Source organism: Meriones unguiculatus, chromosome 4, assembly GCF_030254825.1.
Source record: "Meriones unguiculatus strain TT.TT164.6M chromosome 4, Bangor_MerUng_6.1, whole genome shotgun sequence".
NCBI classification, from domain to species: Eukaryota; Metazoa; Chordata; class Mammalia; order Rodentia; family Muridae; genus Meriones; species Meriones unguiculatus.
The window spans coordinates 43,270,723-43,297,053 of record NC_083352.1 but is presented as its reverse complement, the minus strand read 5'-3'; positions in this window follow the sequence as shown (position 1 = coordinate 43,297,053).

The window sequence follows — 26,331 nt, the reverse complement described above, 5'->3', positions numbered from 1 at the left end:
CTCTTTTACAATATCATTTCCTCCACTTTCAGTGCCATAATATGCTTCATTATTATACTCAGTGGTATCAATGAATCTATGGAAGTTCACACTATTAGTGTTCAGTGGCTTTTTTTTTAAGAGCACTTAAGTACTCAAACAAAACATGGAACCTGTTTTATAAATTTTGTTTTATTTAAGGTTTGAGAATTTCATGCCATATGTTTTGTTAATATTATTTCCTCTCCCAAGTACTCTCAGATATTCCCAGACTTTGGTTAAACATTGGCCTTCGTGTCCACTTTTTTTCTTCTCTGTGCTGGAATTTTGCTGTTTGACTGGGTACAGGTATTGTGTATACTGCCATGGTCTCTGTCTATGCATTTGAGGAGGAGGAAACATAATAAAACTAGGAGGTGATTGATTAATTCAAGGAAGCAGCATTTTCCAGACACAGGGACTGTTGAAAGTAGGAGATATTTATTGTAATAAATTAAGTGTTTTTTTTAGAAGCTGTTCTTCTATAAAGAAGCAGATATAATTTAAGTGGCAATAAAATATTTGTTTTTCAGAATGTCCTTTTATTAACATGCCCATAACACTAAATACACAGCTTACTCTGTTAACCAGTCTCAAAGACTCTGACTTAAATTGTTGTCATTAACTCATAGATTACATAATTAACAAGTTTTTTTCTGCTACTGATCCTAATACATCATTTCTGTGAAACAATATTTATTAAGCAAAAAATTACAATATAAATTTATTATTGAGAATTTTAATGTAGATAATCTCTTTAGAATAGTTTTATTTCCTTATGAAAATGTAATACATTTGTAACATTCAGAAAATAATGTTAAATAGAATAATATTTTTATATTACAAGTAATATAAATTATAAACCCCAAATACTAATAACTACCTCTTACCTCACAATTTTTAAGGCTTAAAATGATATTGGCTTAAGGTACCTTTTCTCCTGTAGAAAGAAAACTCTTGATATTCTCAGGCATCTTCACAAGAAATGAGGACATAATAAGTTAAATGAATGGAACAAAGCTTTAGGGTAAAACCCTAAGCCGAATGCCTTCGTTTGTATCAAAAATTAGAATAAAATGGGTAGCATCATATATATATTGTTTTATTTCAGTTTTTCTCAGCATCATCAAATAAATATGCACAGTACTAACTCAAATGTTAATTGAAATGATTATTTAGAAGAAACTCCAACTAGAATGCTCATCACAAAACCTAGTTACTTTATGTAGTTTATTTCAGAAAGAACTTCATAAGATGTGACAGCATCCATAACAAAAACCCACTTACAGCTTTAAGCTTTGAGCAGCATTACCAGGCCACAGAAGAAGACAATGCAGCCACTCCTGATGAGACCTAATTGACTAGGATCAGAAGGAAAGAAAAGACCTTCCCTATCAGTGGACTTGGAGAGGGGCATGCATGCAGTGGAGGAAAAAGGGAGGGATTGGGACAGGAGGAGAGAGGGAACCATAGGGGGTTACAAGGTAAATAAAGTGTAATTAATAAAGAATTAAAAAAGAAGATGTGACAGCATCCATAACATAAACCCTCTTACAGCTTTAAGTTTTAAAAATAATCCAGAAATATTTCAGTCTGCTTTCTTTTTATTTAAGTGACAAACATTTAATATATATTTTAATAGTGCATTCACATTCTAGAATTGAAAATGAAAATTAGCTATTGATGGGGTATAACACATTACCTCCTTTGGGCATTGTAAATCTACCATATTTTATAGCAGGCTTCCACACAGAACAATTTGGGAGAAGTTGTTGAAATAGGATATAATTGATATAAGTTGTCATTCAAAATGAATAATAATTTTGTCAGAGCTAAGCTGATATAATACATACCACTAATCTGTGTATTGAAAATAGCATTGCTCAAAATATGATTAGCAATGATATATAAATCTCCACTATAACATTTATTAAATTTCTTTTAATAAATCAATCATGAAAGGGATCTGTAATTATTAATTTTCATAACTGCTCACATCACTAAAAGGATGACAGCCTAAAACATTTACCTTCTGAAGGAAGAGCTAATATTACCCATGAATTAAAGCTGCTCTAAAAGAATTTGAGAGAAAATATTTAGATACTGGACTCCAGATTTATATACGCTGTTTTTTTTTTGCCACCTAAACAGATTTGAAGAAAATTATACATGAAGAAATTGACACATACATAATATTTTGTTACACCATGTTTAATTACTATTAAATTTTATTCAAATGTGTGGACAATACAAAAATAATAGAACAATTAGAGATGCAGTAAAACTATGGTTCATAAGCTTATATTTTATCAAATATTTTTAAATGTTTAACATAAAATACAGCATTAGACAGCAAATTTCTTTTATTTTAGTTTTTTATTTTTATTTTCTTTTATTTTTATTTATACTTTATTTACTTTGTATCCCCCCTCTTTCTCTCCCTCCTCCCCTCCCAATCCTTCCCCTCCTCCCCCTTTTCCACATACTCCCCTCCCCAAGTCCACTGGTAGGGGAGGGTTTCTTTTTCTTCCTTCTGATCCTAGTCTGTTAGGTCTCATCAGGAGTGGCTGCATTGTCTTCCTCTGTGGCCTGGTAAGGCTGTTTCCCCCTCAGGGGAGGTGATCAAAGAGCAGGCCAATCAGTTCATGTCAGAAGCAGTTCCTGTTCCCATTGCTATGGAACCCACTTGGACACTGAAATTTCTTTCTTTTTTAAAGATTTCTTTTTGAAGATTTAATTAGTTTATACGAGTGCTGTAGTTGCATGTACACCCGCAGGCCAGAAGAGGGCACCAGATCTCATTATAGATAGTTGTGAGCCACCACATGGGTGCTGGCAATTGAATTCAGGACCTCTGGAAGAGCAGACAGTGCTCTTAACCTCTGAGCCATCTGTCCAGCCCCACCAAATTTCTTAAAGTAATTTGTTACATGCACATGTTTAAGATTCCACACATAAAGAGAAAGTTTCTGGAAATATGTGGACTATAGATAATACATTCTTAGATATTCTAGTAGTTACTGAAATTTTAAGATTGTTATAGAAGGCAATGTATTATAGAATTTTTATTCATTTAAGTTCTATAAAAATTAGTTATTTTATACGTTTTCTTTAGAGACAATATATCATAGAGATATTGCTAGTGATTTTTATCTGGTTTAATGAGTACTTTGCTTGACTTTTATTATGTGAAACATATTAATTTATAATTTTTCATGTGCAATTTTTATTCTCTTTTAATGTGCATTAAAATTTTTGACTACCTAGATCGTCTAAAGCTCTGTTAAAAGTGATTGCATCCTATCACTTCCTATCTACTGGAGGTATCATCATTGCTCTTCAATTACAGTGTTTAGAGATACTAGTGTGGGGAAGTATATCTAGAATAAAAGAACAACTTATTTAATTGAAGTTTGAATTTATTTGTCAATATTAAGTAATTTTAGTTATATTTGAATTTAAATTCATGCAGTTATTTCCATAGTATGGAAACATGAATCTACTTAAAATGTACGAAAGTATCAGTCCTAAGGATCATCTTGGAGTCTTTTAGAGGACATCTGTGGTAGGCTTCCACTCTTTTTAAGTTTTTTTATTATAATTATTTATTACAATTTATTCATGTTGTATCCCATCTATAATCTCCTTTCTTATCTCCCCCAACCCACCACCTTCCCGCATTCCCCCATGTCTCTCCCCGAGACCACTGATAGGGGAACTCCTCTTCTGCTACTATCTGACCTTACCAGGTATCGTCATCCTGAGTAAGGTATCCCAGAAACAGAATGACACCCATGGTATATACTCACTCGTAAGTGGATATTAAGTATGTAATTTAGGATAAACATACTAAAATCTGTACACCTAAAGAAGCTAAGCAAGAAGGAGGACCTTCAGTAAGATGATCAATCCTCACTCAGAAAGGCAAACATGATGGACTTTGGAAGAAGTAGAAAATGGAAAACAGGACAGGAGCTTACTACAGAGGGCCTCTGAAAGACTCTACCCAGCAGTGTATCAAAGAAGATGCTGGGGCTCATAACCAAACTTTGGACAGAGTGCAGGGAATCTTATAAAAAAAAGGGGAGATAGAAAGACCTGGAGGAAACAGGAGCTCCACAAAGAGAGCAACAAAACCAAAAAATCTGGGCCAAGAGGTCTTTTCTGAGATTGATTCTCTGACCAAGGACTATGCATGGAGATATCCTAGAACCCATGCACAGATGTAGCCCATGGCAGCTCAGTGTCCAAGTGGGTTTCCTAATAAGAGGAACAGGAACTGTCTCTGACATGAACTCAATGGCTGGCTCTTTGATCACCAAATCCCTGAGTGGGGAGCAGCCTTACCAGGTTTCAGAGGAGGACAAAGAAGCCAGTCCTGATGAGACCTTATAGGCTAGGGTCAAATGAACTGAGAGGAGGACCTCCCCTATCAGTGGACTGGGGAGTGGGATAGGAGGAGATGAGGGAGGGAGTGTGGGATTGGGGAGGGAATAAAAGAGGGGGCTACATCTGAGAAACAAAGTGAGTAAACTGTAATTAATATGAAAAATTAAAATCTGAGTGGGTTTCTCTAGTAAGGGGAACAGGAAATATTTCTGACATGAACTCAATGGCTCGCTCTTTGACCTCCCCCACTCTGAGGGAGGAACAGCCATTGTAGGCCACAGAGGAAGACATGGCAGCCAGTCCTGAAGATACCTGATAAGCTAGGGTCAGATAGAAGGGAGGAGGACCTCCCCTAGCAGTGGACTTGGAAAGGGACAGGGAGGAGATAAGGCTGGGAGGGTGGGATTGGGAGGGAATGAGAGAGGTGGCTAGGGCTGGGATACAAAGTAAATAACCTGTGATTAATATAAAAAAAATAAAAATTAATAAAAAAGCGTGACTTAATTATAATGCTAACTGTATGACATAAGTGAAGATGTTATTAATATCAAAGAATCATCTGATATCTACACTATTCCAAACTTATTTCTCACACATATAATTACTAACTTCAATGGAATCCTCAAGAGCTGGTAGAGTTAATAACACATCAGGATGAAAACCAAATTTGCCTTTTAAAAACAAATAAGAAAATATTGAATCCTACATAAAAACAACCTTCTTGAAATGATATATGAAAAAGATTAAAGGCTGCTGGGATTTTTCTCAAGAATTTTCCAACGTAGCTTATATATTTGGCTGAGATTTTAAAATATGTTTTTTTCATTATTTTTATTGTAAATATATTTTTCTAACAATATACTCTGGTCATAGTTTCTACTCGTCCAGCTCATCCCAGAGCTCTAAGGTTGGAGGGAGATATGAGATGATAAAACAACCAGTAGAAATCATATGGGATAGACTGCGATTAATATGCTTGAAAGAGATTAGCCAAGTGAGAAGATTCTCATAGTCAATAGCACAAAATTCAGTCAATGACTACTTCTAGTTTGATCCCAGGACAAGGCGCATGATTCATTTTAATAAAAAAATGTTATAGAAAAAAAAAAAAAACAGCACTTGAGCAAACTTCAGAAAAATAGAATGCACTCTGTTGGAGATTGCTGAAGCAGAAGAACTAACTTGAGTCTTTCTCTTTGCGTGATAGATGGTTGATAGCCCACACAAAGCAGCTTGTAGAACAATGTGAAGAAACACCTGCTCCCAGCTTGCTGGTAACTACAGAAATGAAATCAGAGATGGGAAATTAATTAATGTAAAGAGCCAGTCTTCACTACTTTGAGAAGGTGTCTGGCACATGTAAAGTCATTAAAGAAACCAAGATAGGCTAAATCCCTCAGGAGAGAAGACATCTTCCAGAGTCTGGCAGGCAGAACATACATCTTGGCCAGGGGCCAAGAAGCTAAATAAAAACAGCAGCGGGTTTAATACTGATTCGCTTTTGGAAAAATGTTAGAAAAGTGATCCAGGAAAACAAAGAAGACCACACAAAGGAAGGTGTGAGACTAAAGCAACATGTCACCTGAAAATACAAACATCATGGAGATCACTATTCGTGCAGCCCAATAAGTAATTGTTTATTTTGCGGTTCTCATAGCACTTCAGTAACTCATGTTATTTTATTTTCTAACATATAGAGAAAATTAGGTCTACAGCATTTGCTTCTATAGGCTTGTCTTTATTTTGCTGTAGAAAAATCTAAATATGTGCACCATATTTCCAATCGTATTTTGGATTACTTATAAAATCCTTTTTGTTCCCCAGGGTAGACAATTCCCACAACCTATTCCTTACAGGGTGCTCACCAAGGCTTCTCCTTTACCTAGGAGAGTAAACCCTATTCTGACAAACAACAAGCTATGTTTTACGTTAAAGGAAATTCACACACCACCCAACAATATTTCTGAAAATTTCCTGTGTCCTGGTCAGCTTTGTAAAATGTTTGATGACTCCAGTTTTCTCTATTCCTCACAGATCTTAAAGGCAACAGAGAGTTCCAACTACATACAACTTTAGGCTTTACCCTAATCACTTATTATTTCTCTGCCATCTTTGGAAGTAGGGTATATAGCTTTTTGTGCTTTTTTTTTCTTGTTTCTGTTTTATTTTATACTTTGGTTTTAAGTCTAGAATTATTCTCATCTTTAATAGTTCAGATCCCTCTAACATATGTTTTATTTTAAAGGGGAAATATTTTGAATAGACCTAACCTCAATTATATATTGTGTATAAAGATTTGCAATTACGAAAAAAGAGAAACATGATGCTGCATAATTCATCTCAATAAAAACTTGTAATATGTGTCTAGACATAATAAAACATCGTGCTGGTTTATCTAATGAATATATAAGTAGAATGTGTAATTTAAAAGAAGTATTTCACAAGGAAGGAAATGAAGAGCCGGCAGTGCCGTGCCTTTTTTTCTAAGTGTAAATACTTTGCATAGATTGAATAAAAGATTGGAAATCTGTCAAGAATTAGTGTACAATCTCTATGTGGAGACACCTTGACTTTGTGAATACATACTCAATGTCCAAATTACAGGGTCCAATAACCCTCTCCTCTTATTTGGAAATGAATGGCCTATTATTTTCTATAAATCATTAAGCTGTTGAGGCTGGATGACATATTTTAAATATTGTACTTTATACAGACCTAGTCTTATCAAATTAAATCGGCTTTGCTGGTCCTTAAGTGATACTGAAGAAACTTAATCATTTTATTAAAAATTTAGTGAAAAAAATAAGAACTCTAGAAGTTCTGCTTAACTCTTCTATAAAATGAATTGCAATTAATCCTTAGATTTGCATATGATTTAAAATTGAACAAAACTTCAGTAAGTCACCAGGAAGTGATTTTTAAATGCTTAATATTATACTAAATGCTTTTATACTCAGCATAATTACATTTTTTAATAAGAGTTAATGTATTAATAGATATTTCATTACAGGTCTGACAGCTGCTTGATACATGCAGAAATACATAATAAGTCAGGAAAGTTTTCTGAGGAGAATCATCCTGTGATCAGATATGGAGTTCATATTTGCCTTATTTCAATAATATTTATTATCAAATATTCAATATGAATTGTTTTGAATTATACTTCAAAGATGAAAAGTCACATGGAAATTTCCAGTTCATGATTGTTAAGTAATGTAATGATAAAAAAGAAAGTAAATATCAAAAAACCTATAAAAAAAAGGATATATAAGGACATACAACAGACATTTAAGGGTATATAACAGACATTTCATTATATGTTAGAGTATATCTGTGTAATATATAGGGCAATGATTATTAATTTTTAGATATGATACTGTAAATAACATATAGAATATAACAATCAATAATTTACTTCAATAATTTAAGTCATCTCCAGCCTTGTAAAATGTTTGTAGATGTTCATTGTATACTATATATTAATTCAGTACTTGAATTATGATGTATTTCTTGCTCAGAAAACTGCATCTCCTAGCATAACTGATCCTTCAGAGATCTCTAGTAAACTCCTAATCAAATTTACTCAGGTAACCATTAGTAGTTTAAGAAGGTTAATTTTTAATGTCATTTAGATTTGAAAGGTGCTCAAAATATTATAGTGTTAAATATTTAGTAGCATCATTACACAAAAAAATAGGCAATTCAATTCCAAACCCCAGAGGCACAGAGATCACTACTTCTGGTTCCTGAAACACTAAACAAGTCTACTGAGATTTATACATTTTTTCATAATTTAATAATGTGTTTTAAGTTGTTGCTAGCATTGCAAAAATACAGTGAAAAGACACAGATGTGACTGCTAATTAAGAAGTCTCTTGTGAGAGTAAATGGGTTCCTCGGTGATGTTTTGAACAAGCTTATGTCACTTAGAAAAAACATACTGAGTACACAAAACCATGAGCTTATAAGCATCATGTGCCCAAGAGATCATATTTTCTTTGGTCCCTAAATACTTTACCCAGTGAGGAAGACAGAAGCAAAAGTTTACTTAAGCCCCAGTGTTCTTCTTTTTTCCTTAAATAAGCTGTGTTTCTTCCAACAAAAAAAAATTATTTATATTTTGGACAATACAACATTGTGATTAAAAATTCTGTTGATAATCATAAAGATGGCATGTGCACTTATGTTTTCATACAACTTGTAACTTACTTGTTTTCAAAATAGCAAAAACATTCAAAGTGTTAATTAACTTAATTTTATAGGAAATTAAGTAAAATTAAGTAAAAACATTTAACATGTTTCTCAACATTATTACAAGACTATGAAGACTCAAACATTACACCAAATGTTGCTTGGCATGAAAATATTTTGTTTCTGATGTTTCATATTTGTCTAAGAATATCATATTTTATCAGATGTATTAGTTACACAAGTAAATATTATTAAATAATTATATAAACAAAAATACAGTAATATAAATTCATAAGGAATTAAGTGTTTATATCAATTTAAGAAATAATAATTTAATTTCATTGTGTGCTAAGACAACAAAAAGCTGTAATTTTCCAGAAAAATCAAATTTCCCAACACCTAAAAATTTCCAGAAGTTAACAAAATAGCTTAAACAATGAATTGAATTTTGTAAGCATGCAAATTGAGGTCCTTTGTTTTCCAAGATGCATGCCCTCACATTCAAGTACACTTACAGAGAACCAAGCATATACTAACTCATGTCACATTTCATATTTGTGAACAAGTGTATAAAATTTTATCAGTTTTAAGAATAAATTAACTCTTATATTTTTGGTTGTGAGCCTGACCTTTAATGGCTGGACCATGAACAGCAACAAGTCAAGTAATTTAATTTAAAAATGAGGTACAGAGCTAAACAGAGAATCCTCAATAGAGGAATATTAAATGAGAGAGGAACACTTAAAGACATGCTCAACATCATTAGTGATCAAAAAAAAAAAAAGTAAATCAAAATGACCCTGAGATTTCACCTCACAACCATCAGAATGACTAAGATCAAAAACTGAAGTGACAAAACATGCTGGAGAGGATGTGGAGAAAGGAGAACCCTCCTCCATTGCTGGTGGGAATGTAAACATGCACAACCACTTTAGAAATCTATCTGGTGCTTTCTCATTTAAGAATAGTACTACCTCAAGAGCCAGCTATAGGACTCCTAGGCATATATCCAAAAAATCCTGAAGTATACAACAAGAACATTTGCTCACCCATATCCATAGCAGCTCTATCTATCTATCTGTCTATCTATCTATCTATCTATCTATCTATCTATCTATCTATCTATCTGCTTAGTGAGGGACAGATTTATTTGTAATAGCCAGAATCTGGAAACAACCCAAATGTTCCTCAGTTGAGGAAAGGATACAGAAAGTGTGGTACATTTATACAATGGAATACTACTCACCAATTAAAAATGAGGAAATCATGAAATTTGCCGGCAAATGCTAGGATCTAAAAAAGATCATCCTGAGTGAGATATCCCAGAAGTGGAAAGACACACATGGTATATACTCATTTAAAAGTGGATATTAGACATATAATATGGGATAAACATACTAAAATCTTTAGACCTAAAGAAGCTAAGCAAAAAGGAGGACCCTGGGTAAGATGATCAATCCTCATTCCAAAAGGCAAATGGGATGGACATCAGAAGAGGGAGAAAACAGGGAACAGGACAGAACCCTACCACAGAGGGCCTCTGAAAGACTCTACCCTGCAGGTATCAATGCAGAGGCTGAGACTCTTAGCCAAACTTTGGGCAGAGTGCAGGGAATGTTATGAAAGAAGGGGAGATAGAAAGACATGGAGGGAACAGGAATTTCTACAAGAGAGAATAAAAAGATAATCTGGGCACAGGGATCTCTTCTGAGACTGATACTCCAGCCAAGGACCATGCATGGAGATAACCTAGAACCCCTGCACAGATATAGCCCATGGCAGCTCAGTGTCCAGTTGGGTACCCTAGTAATGGAAACAGAGTTTGTCTTTGACATGAACTCAGGGCCTGACTCTTTGGTCACCTCCCTCTGAGCTGGGTAGGCAGCCTTACCAGGCCACCAGGAAGACAATGCAGCCAGTCCTAATGACACACCTGATAGGCTAGGGTCAGATGGAAGAGCAGGAGCAGTGGGAGAGAGACATTGGAAAAGAGAGATGGAGGGGTTGGGAGAGGATGAAGAGGGTGATAGAACTGGGATTCAAAGTGAATAAATTGTAATAAATACAAAAAGAAATAAATAAAAGAAATAGAATAGATTTCATTAAGCTTTCATACTGGTTTGCAAGGCTGCAAACCCCAGGGGTAAGTGATCAAAGAGCCTACCACTGAGTTCAGGTCAGAGACAGCCTCTGAAACCCTTACTAGGAAAAGCTTCTGTAAAGCAAAGGACACCATCATCAAAACAAAATGAATGCCTACAGATTGGGAAAGAATCTTCACTAACCCTTTATCTGACAGAGGACTAATATCCAGTATATACAAAGAACTAAAGAAACTGAAAAGCAGCAAACCAAGTAATCCACTTAAAAATGGGGAACAGAGCTAAACAGAGAATTCTCGACAGAGGAATATCAAATGGCAGAGAAACACATAAAGAAATGCTCATCCTCATTAGCCATCAGGGAAATGCAAATCAAAACGACCCTGAGATTTCACCTTACACCCATCAGAATGGCCAAGATGAAAAACTCAAGTGACAACACATGCTGGAGAGGTTGTGGAGAAAGGGGAACCCTCCTCCACTGCTGGTGGGAATGTAAAATGGTACAACCACTCTGGAAATCTATCTGGCGCTTTCTAAGACAATTGGGAGTAGTGCTTCCTCAAGACCCAGCTATACCACTGCTAGGTATATACCCAAAGTTTGCTCAAGTACACAAAACGGATACGTGCTCAACCATGTTTATAGCAGCTTTATTTGTAATAGCCAGAACCTGGAAACAACCCAGGTGTCCATCAACAGAGGAATGGATACAGAAATTGTGGTATTTTTACACAATGGAATACTACTCAGCAATCAAAAAGGAGGAAATCATGAAATTTGCAGGCAAATGGGGGGATCTAGAAAAGATCATTCTGAGTGAAATATCTCAGAAGGAAAAAGAAAAACACGGTATATACTCACTTATATAGACCTATAAGATGTGATAAACATAATGAAATCTATAAACCTAAAAAAGATAATCAAGAAAGCAGACATGGGGTAAGATGATCAATCCTCATTTAGAAAGACAGTTGGGATGTGCATTGAATGTATGACAGAAGTCTACTGAGTGCATCTGAAAGACTCTTACTAGCAATGTTTTCAAAGCAAAGACTCATAACCAAACCTTTGTCAGAGTACAGGGAATCATCAGAAAGAAGGGGAGTTAGTCTGATGGGGAAAGGATAGGAGCTCCACAAGGACCAAATATATCTGGGCACAGGGTCTTTTCTGAGACTGACATTCAACCAAGGACCATGTATGGATATAACCTAGAACCTCCGCTCAGATGTAGCCTGTGGTAGCTCAGTAACCAATTGGTTTCCCAAAGTGAGGGGAACAAGGACTATTTCTAACAGGAACTCAATGACTGGCTCTTTGGCCTCCCAACCTCCCAAGGGAGGAGCAGTCCTGTTAGGCCACAGAGGAGGGCTTTGCAGCCAGTCATGAAGATACCTGATAAAACAGGATCAGATGAATGGGGAGGAGGTCCCCCCCTATCAGTGGACTTGGAAAGGGGCATGGTGGAGATGAGGGAGGGGGGAGGGACTGGGAGGGAATGAGGGATCGGGACATGGCTGGGATACAGAGTTAATAAAATGTAACTGATAAGAAAAAAATAAAATAAAAAAAAGAAAAACAAACAAACAAACAAACAAAAAAGAAACCCTTAGTAGGGAATCCTGAGAAGTTATTCTATGGGCTTTCTCTGAAGAGGGACTCTAGATCTTGTTCATGCAAGGTCCTTGGTTACAGTATTGGTCTCTGCGGGCCCCACGGGGACTAGGGTTTTTGGCGCTGTTGTTAAGAACAACATGTCCTCATTGTATTAGTGGCGATGAATAGAGAAGACTGCATTCCCAGGTGCAAGCCTGGTCTTTGGTTCTGGAGAAAAAAAATGCAGACTCTATGGGTAAATTATCATGCATGTGTATTCTAACTTGCTTGGTTGTTGGAAGAGGGACAGAGATATTGATCTCTGTTTCTCTTCATTCAGAATGGAGACTGGGGGAAAGAAAGAAAATGATCAAAACATATTGTAGGGAAAATTAAATAAAAAGATCCTGCATACACATGCATGAAAATTTCGAAGAATAAATTAAATTTGTGTAAAAAGAAAGAAAGAAACGGACTAGGTCAAGTTGGCCTGTGCCGAGTCTGTGGGAACACTGTTCATTGTTTTCACTGGTAAGTGTTTCATGATAGACTAGTCAGCTGTGGGAAATGCAATTCCTATTAAGGATGTATAAGAAAGCTGCCTAATCATGAACCTTTGCTCAAACCAGCGTACTTTTTTTTTTTGCTTCAGGTACTGTCCATAGTTCCTTCATTTTCCTTAATGATGGAATATGACTTGTAAATAAAAAAAATAAATTCTTTCCTTTTCAAGTTACTATTTTCCAAACTGTTATAAAAGGCAGTAATAGACAACGAACTGAAACAAGTAATTGCACAATTTACAATTTTTCTGCATTGATGAGATGTATTTTCTCCTGATTTATATATTTGTATATTTGCTACCTAACTTACATCATTATGAACGCACACTTTTATTTATTTTTTTTTCCATTTTTTTTCAGAATTTTTTTTTTCAATGCAGTTTATTCAGGAATCTTGAACAATCCTCGGACCCCGGGGAAAGCCAGCCCACAGCTTAAATAGCCTCTGGGTAGCCAACCCAGGCATGCCACGGGGGCAATGCAGATAGGTCCACATACATGGAAGCAAGCCAGATCCTTGGCCTTAGACAAATGTGGAGTTGTTCGTGACAGAGAGCACTCACCATCGGGAAGGTGGAAGGCGGAAACCAGCTCCATCTTTAAGGCATAGCATTCCGCAGCTCTCTACAGTTCCCCCTTTTTGTTTTAGACGCATCAGGCAAGAGTAGAGGTCTGATCTTTTATTTTTACTTAGAGTTATTCTTCAATAATAATTTTACAAAATGTATCACTGCTTATTATGACATTGTTCCTAAGAACACGGCATGAAAATATGTTAAATATTAACTTAACCTGGGTGTAAACACAACACCTTTAATCCCAGCACTTGGAAAGCTAATCTCTGTTAACTGGATGCTAGCCTTGTCTATATAGTACAGAGCTACATAGTAAGACTGTGTCTCAGAACACAAAACATGAGGAAAACAACATAAAAGATTAATATATAGTAGAAAACACTGACAATGGGTTACTGCCAGTTATTCATTATCTACATCAACAATGCTAAGTCAAGGTAAAACTATGCATCTTTCATATGATGTAGCAGAAGTGATACCTCTTTTTTCTTTTTATTATTATTATTATTAGTTACATTTTATTAATGCTGTATCCCAGCTGTATCCCGCTCCCTCATTCCCTTCCAAAACCTCCCTTCCTCCCTCATCTCCTCCCTGCCCCTTTCCAAGTCCACTGATTGGGGAGGTCCTTCTCCCCTCTCATCTGACCCTGGTTTATCAGGTATCTTCAGGACTGGCTGCAAAGTCCTCCTCTGTTTCAGAAAAAAACCCTGTGCCCAGATATATTTGGTCCTTGTGGTGCTCCTATCCTTTCCCTGTCATACTAACTCCCCTTCTGCCGAAGGTTTGGTTATGAGTCTTAGTATCTGTTTTGAAACGCTGCTAGGTAGAGTCTTTCAGATGCCTTCTGCGTTAGACTCCTGTCATACGTCCAGTGAAAATCCCATTTGTCTTTCTAAGTGAGGATTGATCATCTTACCCCATGTCTGCTTTCTTGTTTATCTTCTTTAGGTGTATAGACTTCATTATGTTTATCATAGCTTGTAGGTCTATATAAGCAAGTACCTACCATGTTTGTCTTTCTCCTTCTGGGATACTTCACTCAGAATGATCTTTTCTAGATCCCACCATTTGCCTGCAAATTTCATGATTTCCTCATTTTTGATTCCTGAGTAGTATTCCATTATGTAAAAATACCACAATTTCTGTATCCATTCCTCCAATGATGGACATCTGGGTTGTTTCCAGGTTCTGGCTATTACAAATAAAGGTGCTACAAACATGGTCGAACAAATGTACTTGTTGTGTACTTGAGCAGATTTTGGGTATATACCTAGCAGTGGTATAGCTGGGTCTTGAGAAAGCATTATTTCTAATTGTCTGAGTAAGCTCCAGATTAACTTCCAAAGTGGTTGTACCAGTTTATATTCCCACCAACAGTGGAGAAGGGTTCCCCTTTCTCCACAACCTTTCCAGCATGTGTTGTCACCTGAGTTTTTCATCTTGGCCATTCTGATGGGTGTAAGGTGAAATCTCAGGGTCGTTTTGATTTGCATTTCCCTAATGGCTAATGAGGATGAGCATTTCTTTAAGTGTTTCTCTGCCATTCGATATTCCTCTGTCGAGAATTCTCTGTTTAGCTCTGTTCCCCATTTTTTAATTGGATTACTTGGTTTGTTGCTTTTCAGATTCTTTAGTTCTTTATATATACTGGATATTAGCCCTCTGTCAGATAAAGGGTTAGTGAAGATTATTTCCCAATCTGTAGGCATTCATTTTGTTTTGATGATGGTGTCCTTTGCTTTACAGAAGCTTTTTAGCTTCATGAGGTCCTATTTATTGATTGATCTTAGAGCCTGTGCTGTTGGTGTTCTGTTCAGGAAGTTGTCTCCTGTGCCAATGAGTTATAGGCTGTTCCCCACTTTTTTTTCTAACAGATTTAGAGTTTCTGGTTTTATGTTGAGGTCTTTGATCCACTTGGACTTTAGTTTTGTGTAGGGTGATAAGTATGGATCTATTTTCATTTTTCTGCATGTAGACATCCAGTTGGACCAGTACCATTTGTTGAAGATGCTGTCTTTTTTCCATTGAATGGTTTTGGCTGCTTTGTCAAAAATCAAATATTCATAGGTGTGTGGGTTTATTTCTGGGTCTTCTATTTGGTTCTATTGATCCTCCTTTCTGTTTTTATGCCAATACCATGCAGTTTTTATTACTACTAATGTTCTGTAGTACAGCTTGAGATCGGGGATAGAGATACCTCCAGATGATATATTGTTGTATAGGATCGTTTTGGAGATTATGGGTTTTCTTTTCTCCATATGAAGCTGGGAATCTTTTTTTTTTTCAAGGTCTATAAAGAATTGAGTTGGTATTTTGATGGGAATTGCGTTGAATCTGTAGATTGCTTTTGGCAGGATGGCCATTTTCACAATGTTAATCCTACCAATCCATGAGCACAGGAGATCTTTCCACCTTCTGAGATCTTCTTCGATTTCTTTCTTCAGAGACTTGAAGTTTTCCTCAAACAGGTCTTTCACTTGCTTGGTTAGTGTCACACCAAGGCACTTTATGTGCTTAGTGGCTATTGTGAAGGATGTTGTTTCCCTAATTTCTTTCTCGGCCCTTTTGTTTTTGGTATACAGGAGGGCTTCTGATTTTTTTGAGTTGATTTAGTATCCTGCCATTTTGCTGAAGGTGTTTAGCAGCTGGAGGAGTTCTCTGGTTGAATTTTTGGGGTCACTCATGTATACTATCATATCATCTGCAAATAGTGACACTTTGACCTCTTCCTTTCCGATTTGTATCCCCTTGATCTCCTTTAGTTGTCTTATTGCTCTGGCTAGGACTTCAAGTACTATGTTCAATAAGTACTGAGAGAGTGGGCAGCATTGTCTTGTCCCTGATTTTAGTGGGATTGATTTAAGTTTCTCTCCATTGAGTTTGATGTTGGCTATAGGCTTCCTGTATATTGCCTATACTATGTTTAGGTCTGTGCCTTGTATCCCTGATCACTCTAAGACTTTAAACATGAATGGGTGTTGGACTTTGTCAAATCCTTTTTTGGCATCTAAGATGATCATGTGTTTTTTCTCCTTCAGTTTGTTTATGTGGTGGATTACATCGATGGATTTCCGTATGTTGAACCACCCTTGCATGCCTGGGATGAAGCCTACTTGGTCATGGTGGATGATATCTTTGATCTATTCTTGGATTCAGTTTGCAAGTATTTTATTGAGTATTTTTGCATCAATGTTCATTAGAGAGATAGGTCTGAAGTTCTATTTTTTTGTTGGGCCTTTTTGTGGTTTAGGTATCAAGGTGACTGTGGCTTCATAGAATGAGTTTGGTAATGTTACTTCTGTTTCTATTTTGTGGAATCGTTTGGAAAGAATTGGAGTTAGCACTTCTTTAAAGGTCTGGTAGAATTCTTCACTGAATCCATCTGGCCCAGGACTTTTTTTTGGAAGGGAAACTGTTGATGACTTCTTCTATTTCCTTGGGGAAATAGGACTATTCAATCTTTCTACGTGATCGTGACTTAATTTTGGTAAATAGAATCTATCATGAAAATTGTTCATTTCTTTTAGATTTTCGAATTTTGTGGCATATAGACTTTTGTAGTATGACCTAATGATTGTTTGGATTTCCTCAGTGTCTGTAGTTATGTCCTCCCTTTCATTTCTGATTTTGCTGACTTGGATAGTTTCTCTCTGCCTTTTAGTTAGTTTGGCTAAAAGTTTGTCTATCTTGTTGATTTTTTTTCAAAGAACCAGCTCTTGGTTTCATTGATTCTTTGAATAGTTTTATTTGTTTCTAGTTGATTGATTTCCCTCCCTGAGTTTGATTATTTCCAGCCATCTGCTCCTCTTGGGTGCATTTGCTTCTTTTTTCTCTAGGACTTTCAGTTGGGCCATTAAGTTGCTTGTATGAGATGTCACAAATCTCTTCTTGAAGACACTTAGTGCTATGAATTTTCCTCTGAGAGTGTTTTCATTGTGTTCCATAAATTAGGGTATGTTGTACCTTAATCTTCATTGAATTCTAGGAAGCCTTAAATTCTTTCTTTATTTCTTCCTTAACCCAGCTATCATTGAGCAGCAAATTGTTCAGTTTCCATGTGCTTATAGGCTTCTTTCTAATTCCATTGTTGTTGATGTCCAGCTTTATTCCATGGTAGTCAGGTAGAATACAGGGGATTATTTCAATCTTCTTGTATCTGTTGAGGCTTGCTTTGTGACCAACTATATGGTCTATTTTGGAGAAGGTTCCATGAGGTGCTGAATTAAGGTATACTCTTTTGAGTTTGGGTCGAAAGTTTTGTAGACATCTATTAGGTCCATTTGATTTAGGACCTTTGTAAGTGCCTTTATTTCCTTATTAGGTTTCTGTGTAGATGATATGCCCTTTGGTGAAAGTGGTGTGTTGATGTCTCCCACTATCAAGGTGTTGAGATCGATATTTGATTTAAGTTTTAGTAATGTTTAGTTTATGAATGTAGGCGCTCTTTTATTGGGGCATGGATGTTCAGAATTGTGATGTCCTCTTGGTGGATTTTTCCTTTGAGTGATATCTCTTTTAACCATATCCAAAACCTCAGCCTGTTTATTAAAAAAAACAAAACAAAACTGTATTTTTCTAAATCTACAATAAGCTATAAGTAGTAGTTAATTAATCATAGTTAATGTACACTTCTAATACAGCACCAAGTCTGATTTATGTCGGGACTAAATTATCTATATATACTCCACATTTTATCATGGTAAAAGCCTCACAACAAAGCCTACTTTTGAAGGTATGTGAATATAAACAACAATTATATAACCTACCATTTATTTGCACCCTCTACTTTGTACCTGAGAAGGGCTAGAACAAGAATCTATAATAGCTTATCTCTTAGAACTTGTTTGGAAGCCAGGAAATTAATGACGTGGTTTCCTGGGTTGGTAGGTAATAATAGTTTGATAACAGGAAGACTCATTTTTTTTATGACCTAGAAAAGCTCAATTCCATGAATTCAGACTGAGATATCTTGGTGTAAGAATTGGGGAAAACACTGGGAACCCCATATGTTTTTACCATACCACAAACTAACTGACATTTATGCTTCAAACTGAAATATTTTTGCTCTATGCCTAAGTGTCTGAATGCTTTAAATCACCTTAGCAACAAAACTGAGATTTTAAATTCATCTCCATTTTCATTGAATTCTAAATACATTCATGAAGAATGAACTAAGAAACTATCAGCAGTGAAAAAAAAATCAGTAAATCATGAACTCAATATTTTAAACTTGGAAGTCTAAGATGTTTTCTTCAGGGTCTCCATTTTTTTTTTTACCTCCGTTGTAATAACTTAGTGAAAATAACAAAATGCACATAAGCTTATTTGCTTGCCTATGATAGACAGTACTGTCAAAATTTTAGGAGCCTACTATAGATGGTCTTTGAATGACTCTATTGGTGGAGGTATCAAAGCTGATGCTGAGACTGATAGCCAAATTTTGGACAGAGTGCAGGGAATTATATGGAAGAAGGGAGAGATAGAAAGACCTGGAGGGGACAGGAGCTGCACAAGGAGACCAACAGAGCCATAAAAACTGAGCACTGGGGACCTGGAAGAGAATGATAACCCAACTAAAGACAATGCATGGAGAGGACCTAAAACTCAGGATCAGATATAGCCCATAGACTCAGTCTCCATGTGAGGTCCTTAGTAAGGCAAGCAGGGACTTTCTCTGGCATGAACTCAGTGGCAAGCTTTTTGATCACCTTGCCCTCAGGGATGCAGCTTTGCCAGGCCACAGAGGAAGACAATGCAGCCAGTTCTGATGATACCTGATAAGCTAAGGGTAGATGGAAGAGAGAGGAGGACCTCCCCTATCAGTGGACTTGAAGAGGGCCCTGGGAGAAGATAATAGAGGGAGGGTGTGATTGGGAGAGAGGGAGGGAGGGGACTACAGGTGGGATGCAAAGCGAATAAAATGTAATTAATGTAAAAAATAAAAATTGAATTAAAAAAAGAGTGGTTTGCTTATCATATGAGACTTTCCTGGAGAAAATCACTTTTCATTTGCAAGTGGGTATCAACTGGAGATAGTTTCTGGTTAGGGAAGGGGGTGAACTGAGCACCTTGTCACAAATGAAGATTTCAGTGTCAGGACTGGGTTACACTAGATTGGATTTTGGCCACAGGGATTCCATGGGAACCTCTACACAACTCAAGTTATTGCCAATTTATTAGTGGCTCTTCAAAAACTGAAGGAAAAGCCCTGATGCTGAAGACAACACCAACACAACTCATTGAACAAGAAGTTGATCTGGTGTCTAACTAGAGCATGCAATTTTATGGGACACCACTTCATGCTATTAGGGAGTATTATGTATGCTACCAAATAAATAGATGCCCCAACCAATGTATAAGCACTTTATTGTACAAGAGTGATGTGCCTGCTGCTATCCTTGGAAAATAGTAGAACAAAGCTTGTAATCAACCAGCCTTAACTGATTTGACTTAAGATCTAATTCGTGAGATGAGACCCATATCCAACACTGTTTAGGGGGCCAAAAACCTCAGACCAAATTTGCCAGTGACATACGGGGAAATTCAGTCTTTTATTTTTGAGATTCAAATTCTTTTCATTTTCTTCCTCTAAATCCTCCTACACACTCTTCCTTTCCCTTGAGCTCTTTTACCACACGCACATACACACACACATGCACACACACACACAGGCAGGTATGCAAGCACGCAAACACACATATACACAACATTTCTTTTTTTGTATTTATTTATTTATTTGTTACATTTTATTAACTCTGTATCCCAGCTGCAACATTTCTGACTGTAACCTTCTTAGTATGAATTATGCTACTCATATTTATGTTTTCAGTCAGGTATAACTATTTGTATTGGTGTACTCTTATTGGGAAAAGACTATTTCTTCCACTCTCAAAAATATTTAAAAAAATAAATACAATTTTAAAAGTCTCCTTTGTTACAGTTCATGATTTTGTCCCTTTAGCGTTCCTAAAGTAGAGATGAGTAGGTCATTTCTTTTTTTCTTCTTGATAAGCGTTTTCTGTTCTCAGTTATAACTTGGCTCCACTTCTCGGCTTGGAGAAACATCTGTTCGCGATATGGCAAAAAATAGAACTATAGTTTTCACTTCCTAAGCACTCACTGCTCTTCCTACCTATCACTAGTTATTCCTCAGTATTTTAAACAAGGAAAGTTTATTAGAGTAAATTTGAGTCTTATTTTTCTCAATATATTTATTAAAACCTATCCTTATTGCTTTATTTGAAATCTGTGTAAGATTCACGTATTTCATAGTCATAATCTTGAAGATATACTATTAGAATTATGGAAATACCACACATATAATATATATTTTCCATTTTGCAATGATTTATTAATTTAGAACCATTATGAATTGCTTTGTTATAGGGCAAGTGAAACATTTACAAGTTTTCCTTTGACTTTAAGGCTTTTTGTTATAAAGAATGATCATTGAACAAATTTATACTTTTGAATATTTCCAATTCTCCTTGTATATGTATTTTATCCTTTTTATTTTTTCTTTCTTTCTTCTAACTTGTTTTTGTTTTAGAGAATGCTTTTATTTTCAGAAGTCAACATAACAAGTGTACTTCTTCTAAACTACAGCCTGAGTAACCCTCATTCATTTTAGCATGGAGCATACATCACATAATTAATTTATGTGCGTATCTCTGTTACCAAATGGCTCTGAAGTGACATCTCAGGGCTGTTAATGAGATTGTCTCATGTAAGAGAATCCAGTAATAGGGCCAAACCAAATTTGATTATTCAGGGATAATGTCAATAGAAATGTAATTAATTTATTTCCAATTTACCCTTCACCATCAAAAAATTTAAAAGTTAGCCAGAAAGGCAGATTAGTACTTGTGATGAAACATCATAACTTAAGATCAAAGATTAGAATTTGAAAGGGGCAGAGTTGACAGAACAAAAGTACCTGTGTTTGAAAAAGACATTTGAAAGAAAATGATTTTCAAGCCCATCAACAATTGAGTGTCTTTGATCTTCTGAGGATACATTAGGCAGATCACACTTACCAGGAGACATTCACATTCATTCCTCCTGTCTGAAGGGTTCTTGTTCTATTTGTAATTGTTTCTCCTTCAAACCTACTAGAATGTCACACCACATACAGAGCTTTCTCAGCATAACTTTCCATTGTTCACGTTTTAGCAGTCAATCTCCGTGTATAGCTATACCCTTACAGATGAAATTATATTTGTTTATCACAATAGCTGTGCTGAGGGTAAAGGAAATTTCTGTCTCACTGGTATTCCATGACTTTTCTAAGAGAAATATTTTTGGTAAAAGCACCTTAAGTATTTTCCCACTGTAGAAAAGTGAATCGAAATGTAAGATTAATAGAATGCTTTGATATGAATTCAAGGCTCTTAGTGAAGAGCTAAAAATGTTCACTGTGTGTGTATGTGAGTGTGTGTGTGTTTGTGTATATGTGTTGTTTTGTTTGTGTGGAGTGAGTGTGGGAATATTTATGTATGTTTTGTTTTTTATGTGTGTGCATGCGACTGTGTGTATGGTTGTGTGTGTGTTATTTAGCTACATGGATATTAATATTTTCATGTAAATGTGAACAATAAAGTATAAATAAAATATTATTTTCCTCAACTCATGTAACAAATGATGTCATTAATATGAACTTATATCCATTTATCCTGGAATTTAGTTTCAGAAACAAAAATGTATCATGTACCCATTTTCATAGAAGAAGAACACACATAGAGCAAATCATAGACAGAACTCCTTCATCTCAAAAACTTTTTGTCCTATTGTTTTTGTGCAGAATCATGATATTGGACATTTATAAGGAAATCCTTAAGTTAGACAAAATATTTTGTGGTAGATATTAATTCTTTGACAAAACAAATATAATGATATAGAGAACTAAAACAAGACTGCCAGCTAGAAAATTTGTTTCAAAGTCTTGAACTGAAGATGTTCAGGCAAAGACAATGAAACACCATGAAAGATTCACTCATTTTTCATTCTCTCTCTCTCTCTCTCTTTCTCTCTCTCTTTTGTAAATGTTAACTCTTCTGAATTGAAGCAGAATGCATACTGTTTTCTAGATTTTCAGATGTGGTGTTGTGAAATGAAAGCCTGTTGTCTGTGAATGGAAGTTATATTATCAAGTCATACACCTAACAGAGTAACTTTAGTACCTCCCAAGCTGTGACAATTTGGGGACTTCTCAACTTTATGATGGGGTGAAAGCTGAACCCATTTATCAGAGAGCATTCTGCCAGGTGCATATTTTTATCTTTTCTTGGACTATCAATATATAAAATATATTGGGTATTTTCAGTTGATGTTGGGCTGTACTGGCTAGCTGAAGAACTGGTTATTCAGAAGTGTCTCCCAGTTAGGCAAAGAAATGCCAGGTACTGGCCCACGGCTGTGCAATGTACTGTCCTCTCAACAATGCAGTTTGTCAAGTAAGCTACATTAAAAGCATTATGACTTTCAACTTATGAAAATAATACGAGTTGAGCAACATCTGTGTTTTCTGTTCACTTTTCCAGGCAAGTTAATTTTTTTTTATGATGCTAACCAGCAAACACACACACACACAAACACACACACACACACACACAATTCTCAGTTAAAATAATAGTTATTCACACGGATGTTTATAACACCATGATTTATTTTACAAAAGAAGAATCATTTTATATAGTGTGAACAACTGGATAATATTGTATATTGATTCTAGAAGTTGACCTGACAATCTACGATACTGTACCTTTCAGATGGGTAACATTGTACATCTTAAAAAAGAAAAACTACTTGAAACCAATATGCTTTAAAGATACTGACACTGAAGAGAAAAATGGTGTTAGAGATTTCTGAGAATAAGGCAATGATTAACTTATAGATGACCTTATTGACCTGATAAATCACTTCCTTTAATTTCTGTGAAAATTTTTCATACAGTGATTTAATTTAATTTCTTTTAAATGGGAAAATTTGGAATGTTACATATAAAATTGATTCTAACAACAGTACTGCATGAGGAAACAATGACATTCTTTCATGTAACTAAGGAAATGATAAAGTACAAATCAGAGGAGAAGCCACAATAATTTAGCTATATATTAACCTACATCATTTCGTGGGGCATTAAATTTTAAATATTTTTTCAAAAATAACTTTATTTCTCCTATGTCTCTACCACTTCATTGCATAATTGGTATATAATGATGATAAGATGTGATCTATAAAGTTTTAAAACCATATTATTAAATGCAAAAGACAGGAAATAGGAAATTTTAATAAGTGTTACATATATTTTGGATAGATAGATTTTAAAAATAGATTTCATTTAATTTTAATCTTGCTTCTCTAAGCTAAATACAACTTAATATAAATAACGAAATTTCTTGCTACTCCAACAGATTTGGTTTGATTCTAGTTAGATACATGGCCAAAGATGTTTGACAGAAGTGGAATTATTTCAATATATGATATGCAATGAAGTCCGGCTTTATCAGACATAAGTTACAAATGCACATTGCTACAACTATGTCAACAAGATTTAATTGAACTTATTTATTTAGTTAGTTAATTAGTTAGTTGGTTAGACAGTAAGCTAGTTAGTTAGTTGTTTGAAAGGCGTCCTTATGCAATGACCAACGTGGAAGAAAGAGAAAATTTGTGGAAATTTGCTTTTTCTTCCTGTTTTATGGTTTCTGGAACTGTGCTTCAGTCATTGGATTTGACAGCAAGGCATACTTACACAGCGAGCCTTCTTAAAAGCCTTGGTTTAACAATTTTTTTTCCTCAAGACTCAGGCTTTTACAGCTCAAGAAGTTATACTGGCATAATCTAGCTGTTCTTTATTATATAAATCAAGACATCACCATATACCCAATAAATATATGCAATGTTCGTAAGTTAAAATATGTATTTAAACTTTGAATTTTTTCTTTTTTTTTAATTACACTTTATTCATTTTGTATCCCCCCATAAGCCCCTCCCTCCTCCCCTCCCGATCCCACCCTCCCTCCCCTTTCTGCATGTATGCCACTCCCCAAGTCCACTGATAGGGGAGGTTCTCCTCTCCTTTCTGATCTTAGTCTATCAGTTCACATCAAAAGTGGCTGCATTGTCCTCTACTGGGGCCTGGTAAGGCTGCTCCCCCCTCAGGGGGAGGTGATCAAAGAGCAGGCCAATCAGATTATGTCAGAGGCAGTCCCTCTTCCCATTACTATGTAACCCACTTGGACACTGAACTGCCATGGGCTACATCTGTGCAGAGGTTCTAGGTTATCTCCATGTATAGTTCTTGGTTGGAGTATGAGTCTCTGGGAAGTTCCCTGTGTTCAAATTATCTTGTTCTGTTGCTCTCCTTGTGGAGACCCTGTCCTCTCCAGCTCTTACTATTTCCCACTTCTCACATAAAATTCCATTCAGTCTGCCCAACAGTTGCCCATCAGGCTCAGCATCTGCTTTGATAGTCTGTAGGGCAGAGGCTTTCAGAGGCCCTCTGTGGAAGGTTCCTAGTTTGTTTCCTGTTTTCTTCTTCTGGCTTTCAGAGGCTCTCTGTAGAAGGTATCTAGGTTGTTTTCTGTTTTCTTCTTCTTCTGATGGCCATCCTCTTTGCCTTTCAGGATGGGGATTGACCGTTTTAGTTAGGGTCCTCTCATTGGTTAGTTTCTTTAGATGCACAGATTTTAGTGGGTTTGTCCTAAATTTATGTGCATGGGTGTTCTGTTTACATAAATAACTTTGCACCATGGTGCATGCAGTACCCACATGAACCTGAAGAGGGCATTGGATCCTCTGGAACTGGAGTTACAAACAACTGTGATACAGCCTGTGGGTGCAGGCAGTAATCTTTATAAAAATTCTCTACCTGGAATACAGTACACTGTATCGGACACTAAGACAGAGAGAAAAAAACACATTAATTGAGACAGATGTGGTGGTACATACACCCAAAATATCCAGCTAAAACAGCACAAGCAGAAAGATCAAAAGTTCAGTGCCCATTGAACTTTCAGTGTATAGCAAGTTCTGTAAAGTCAGACCCTGTTTCAAAAAAATTATATTAATTCAGAACCTAGGGTTTTATCTCAGGGGTAGAGTGTTTGCCTGAAATGTGGGGGACCTAGATTATGTCCCTAGTGTAAACATAAAAAGGCTGGGGCCAGCCGGGCAGAGTCGAACGGTTCTTGAGTTGGGTGTAAGGATTAAAATTAATAAAATAAACACACAGCACACAGGAAATTTTTTAAAGGTCCAGACTCGACAGCCATAGCAAAAGGCAGACTGCTGCAGCAAGCAGTGCCAGCAGCCAGTCTCAAGTGCTGCCTCATCCTCTGCCTCCAGCCTTCTGACCACTTTATTTATTTTGAGGAGTTACTTTAGCCAGTAAAACATCTCAGAACAATAGGTTAATTTGCACAAGGAGCCTGAGGAAGAGGTGTGACCCTCACAAGCTATCCCACCTGTTGTCACAAACAAAAGGAGATGGACTTGCAAGTTCTCCTCTGCCATTAGTAAAGGCCTGCTAAAAACCATCTCTCTGCCGAGATTTAAATAACAAAGCAGGCCGCTGAGTCACGGCTCCTACACAGTTAAAGTTAATATTGCCTCGAGCGGTTTTGTTTGTTTGGTTGGTTGTTTTTTCGTATGGTTAAACATATCAAAAGCTTCTTCTCAGTAATTATCACTCTGTGTATACATGAATGTGTGAATACACTTTGTCTATGTGTGTGTGTTTGTGTGTGTGTGTGTTGATACAGACATACTACAGGTTAGTATGAAGGCCAGAGGACAACTGTGGGTGTTCATTTGCCTTCCTCTTTGTTTGCAACAGGGTCTCTTGTTATATTTCCTCTGCTTCAGGGAAATTCTCCTGTCTCCACCTCC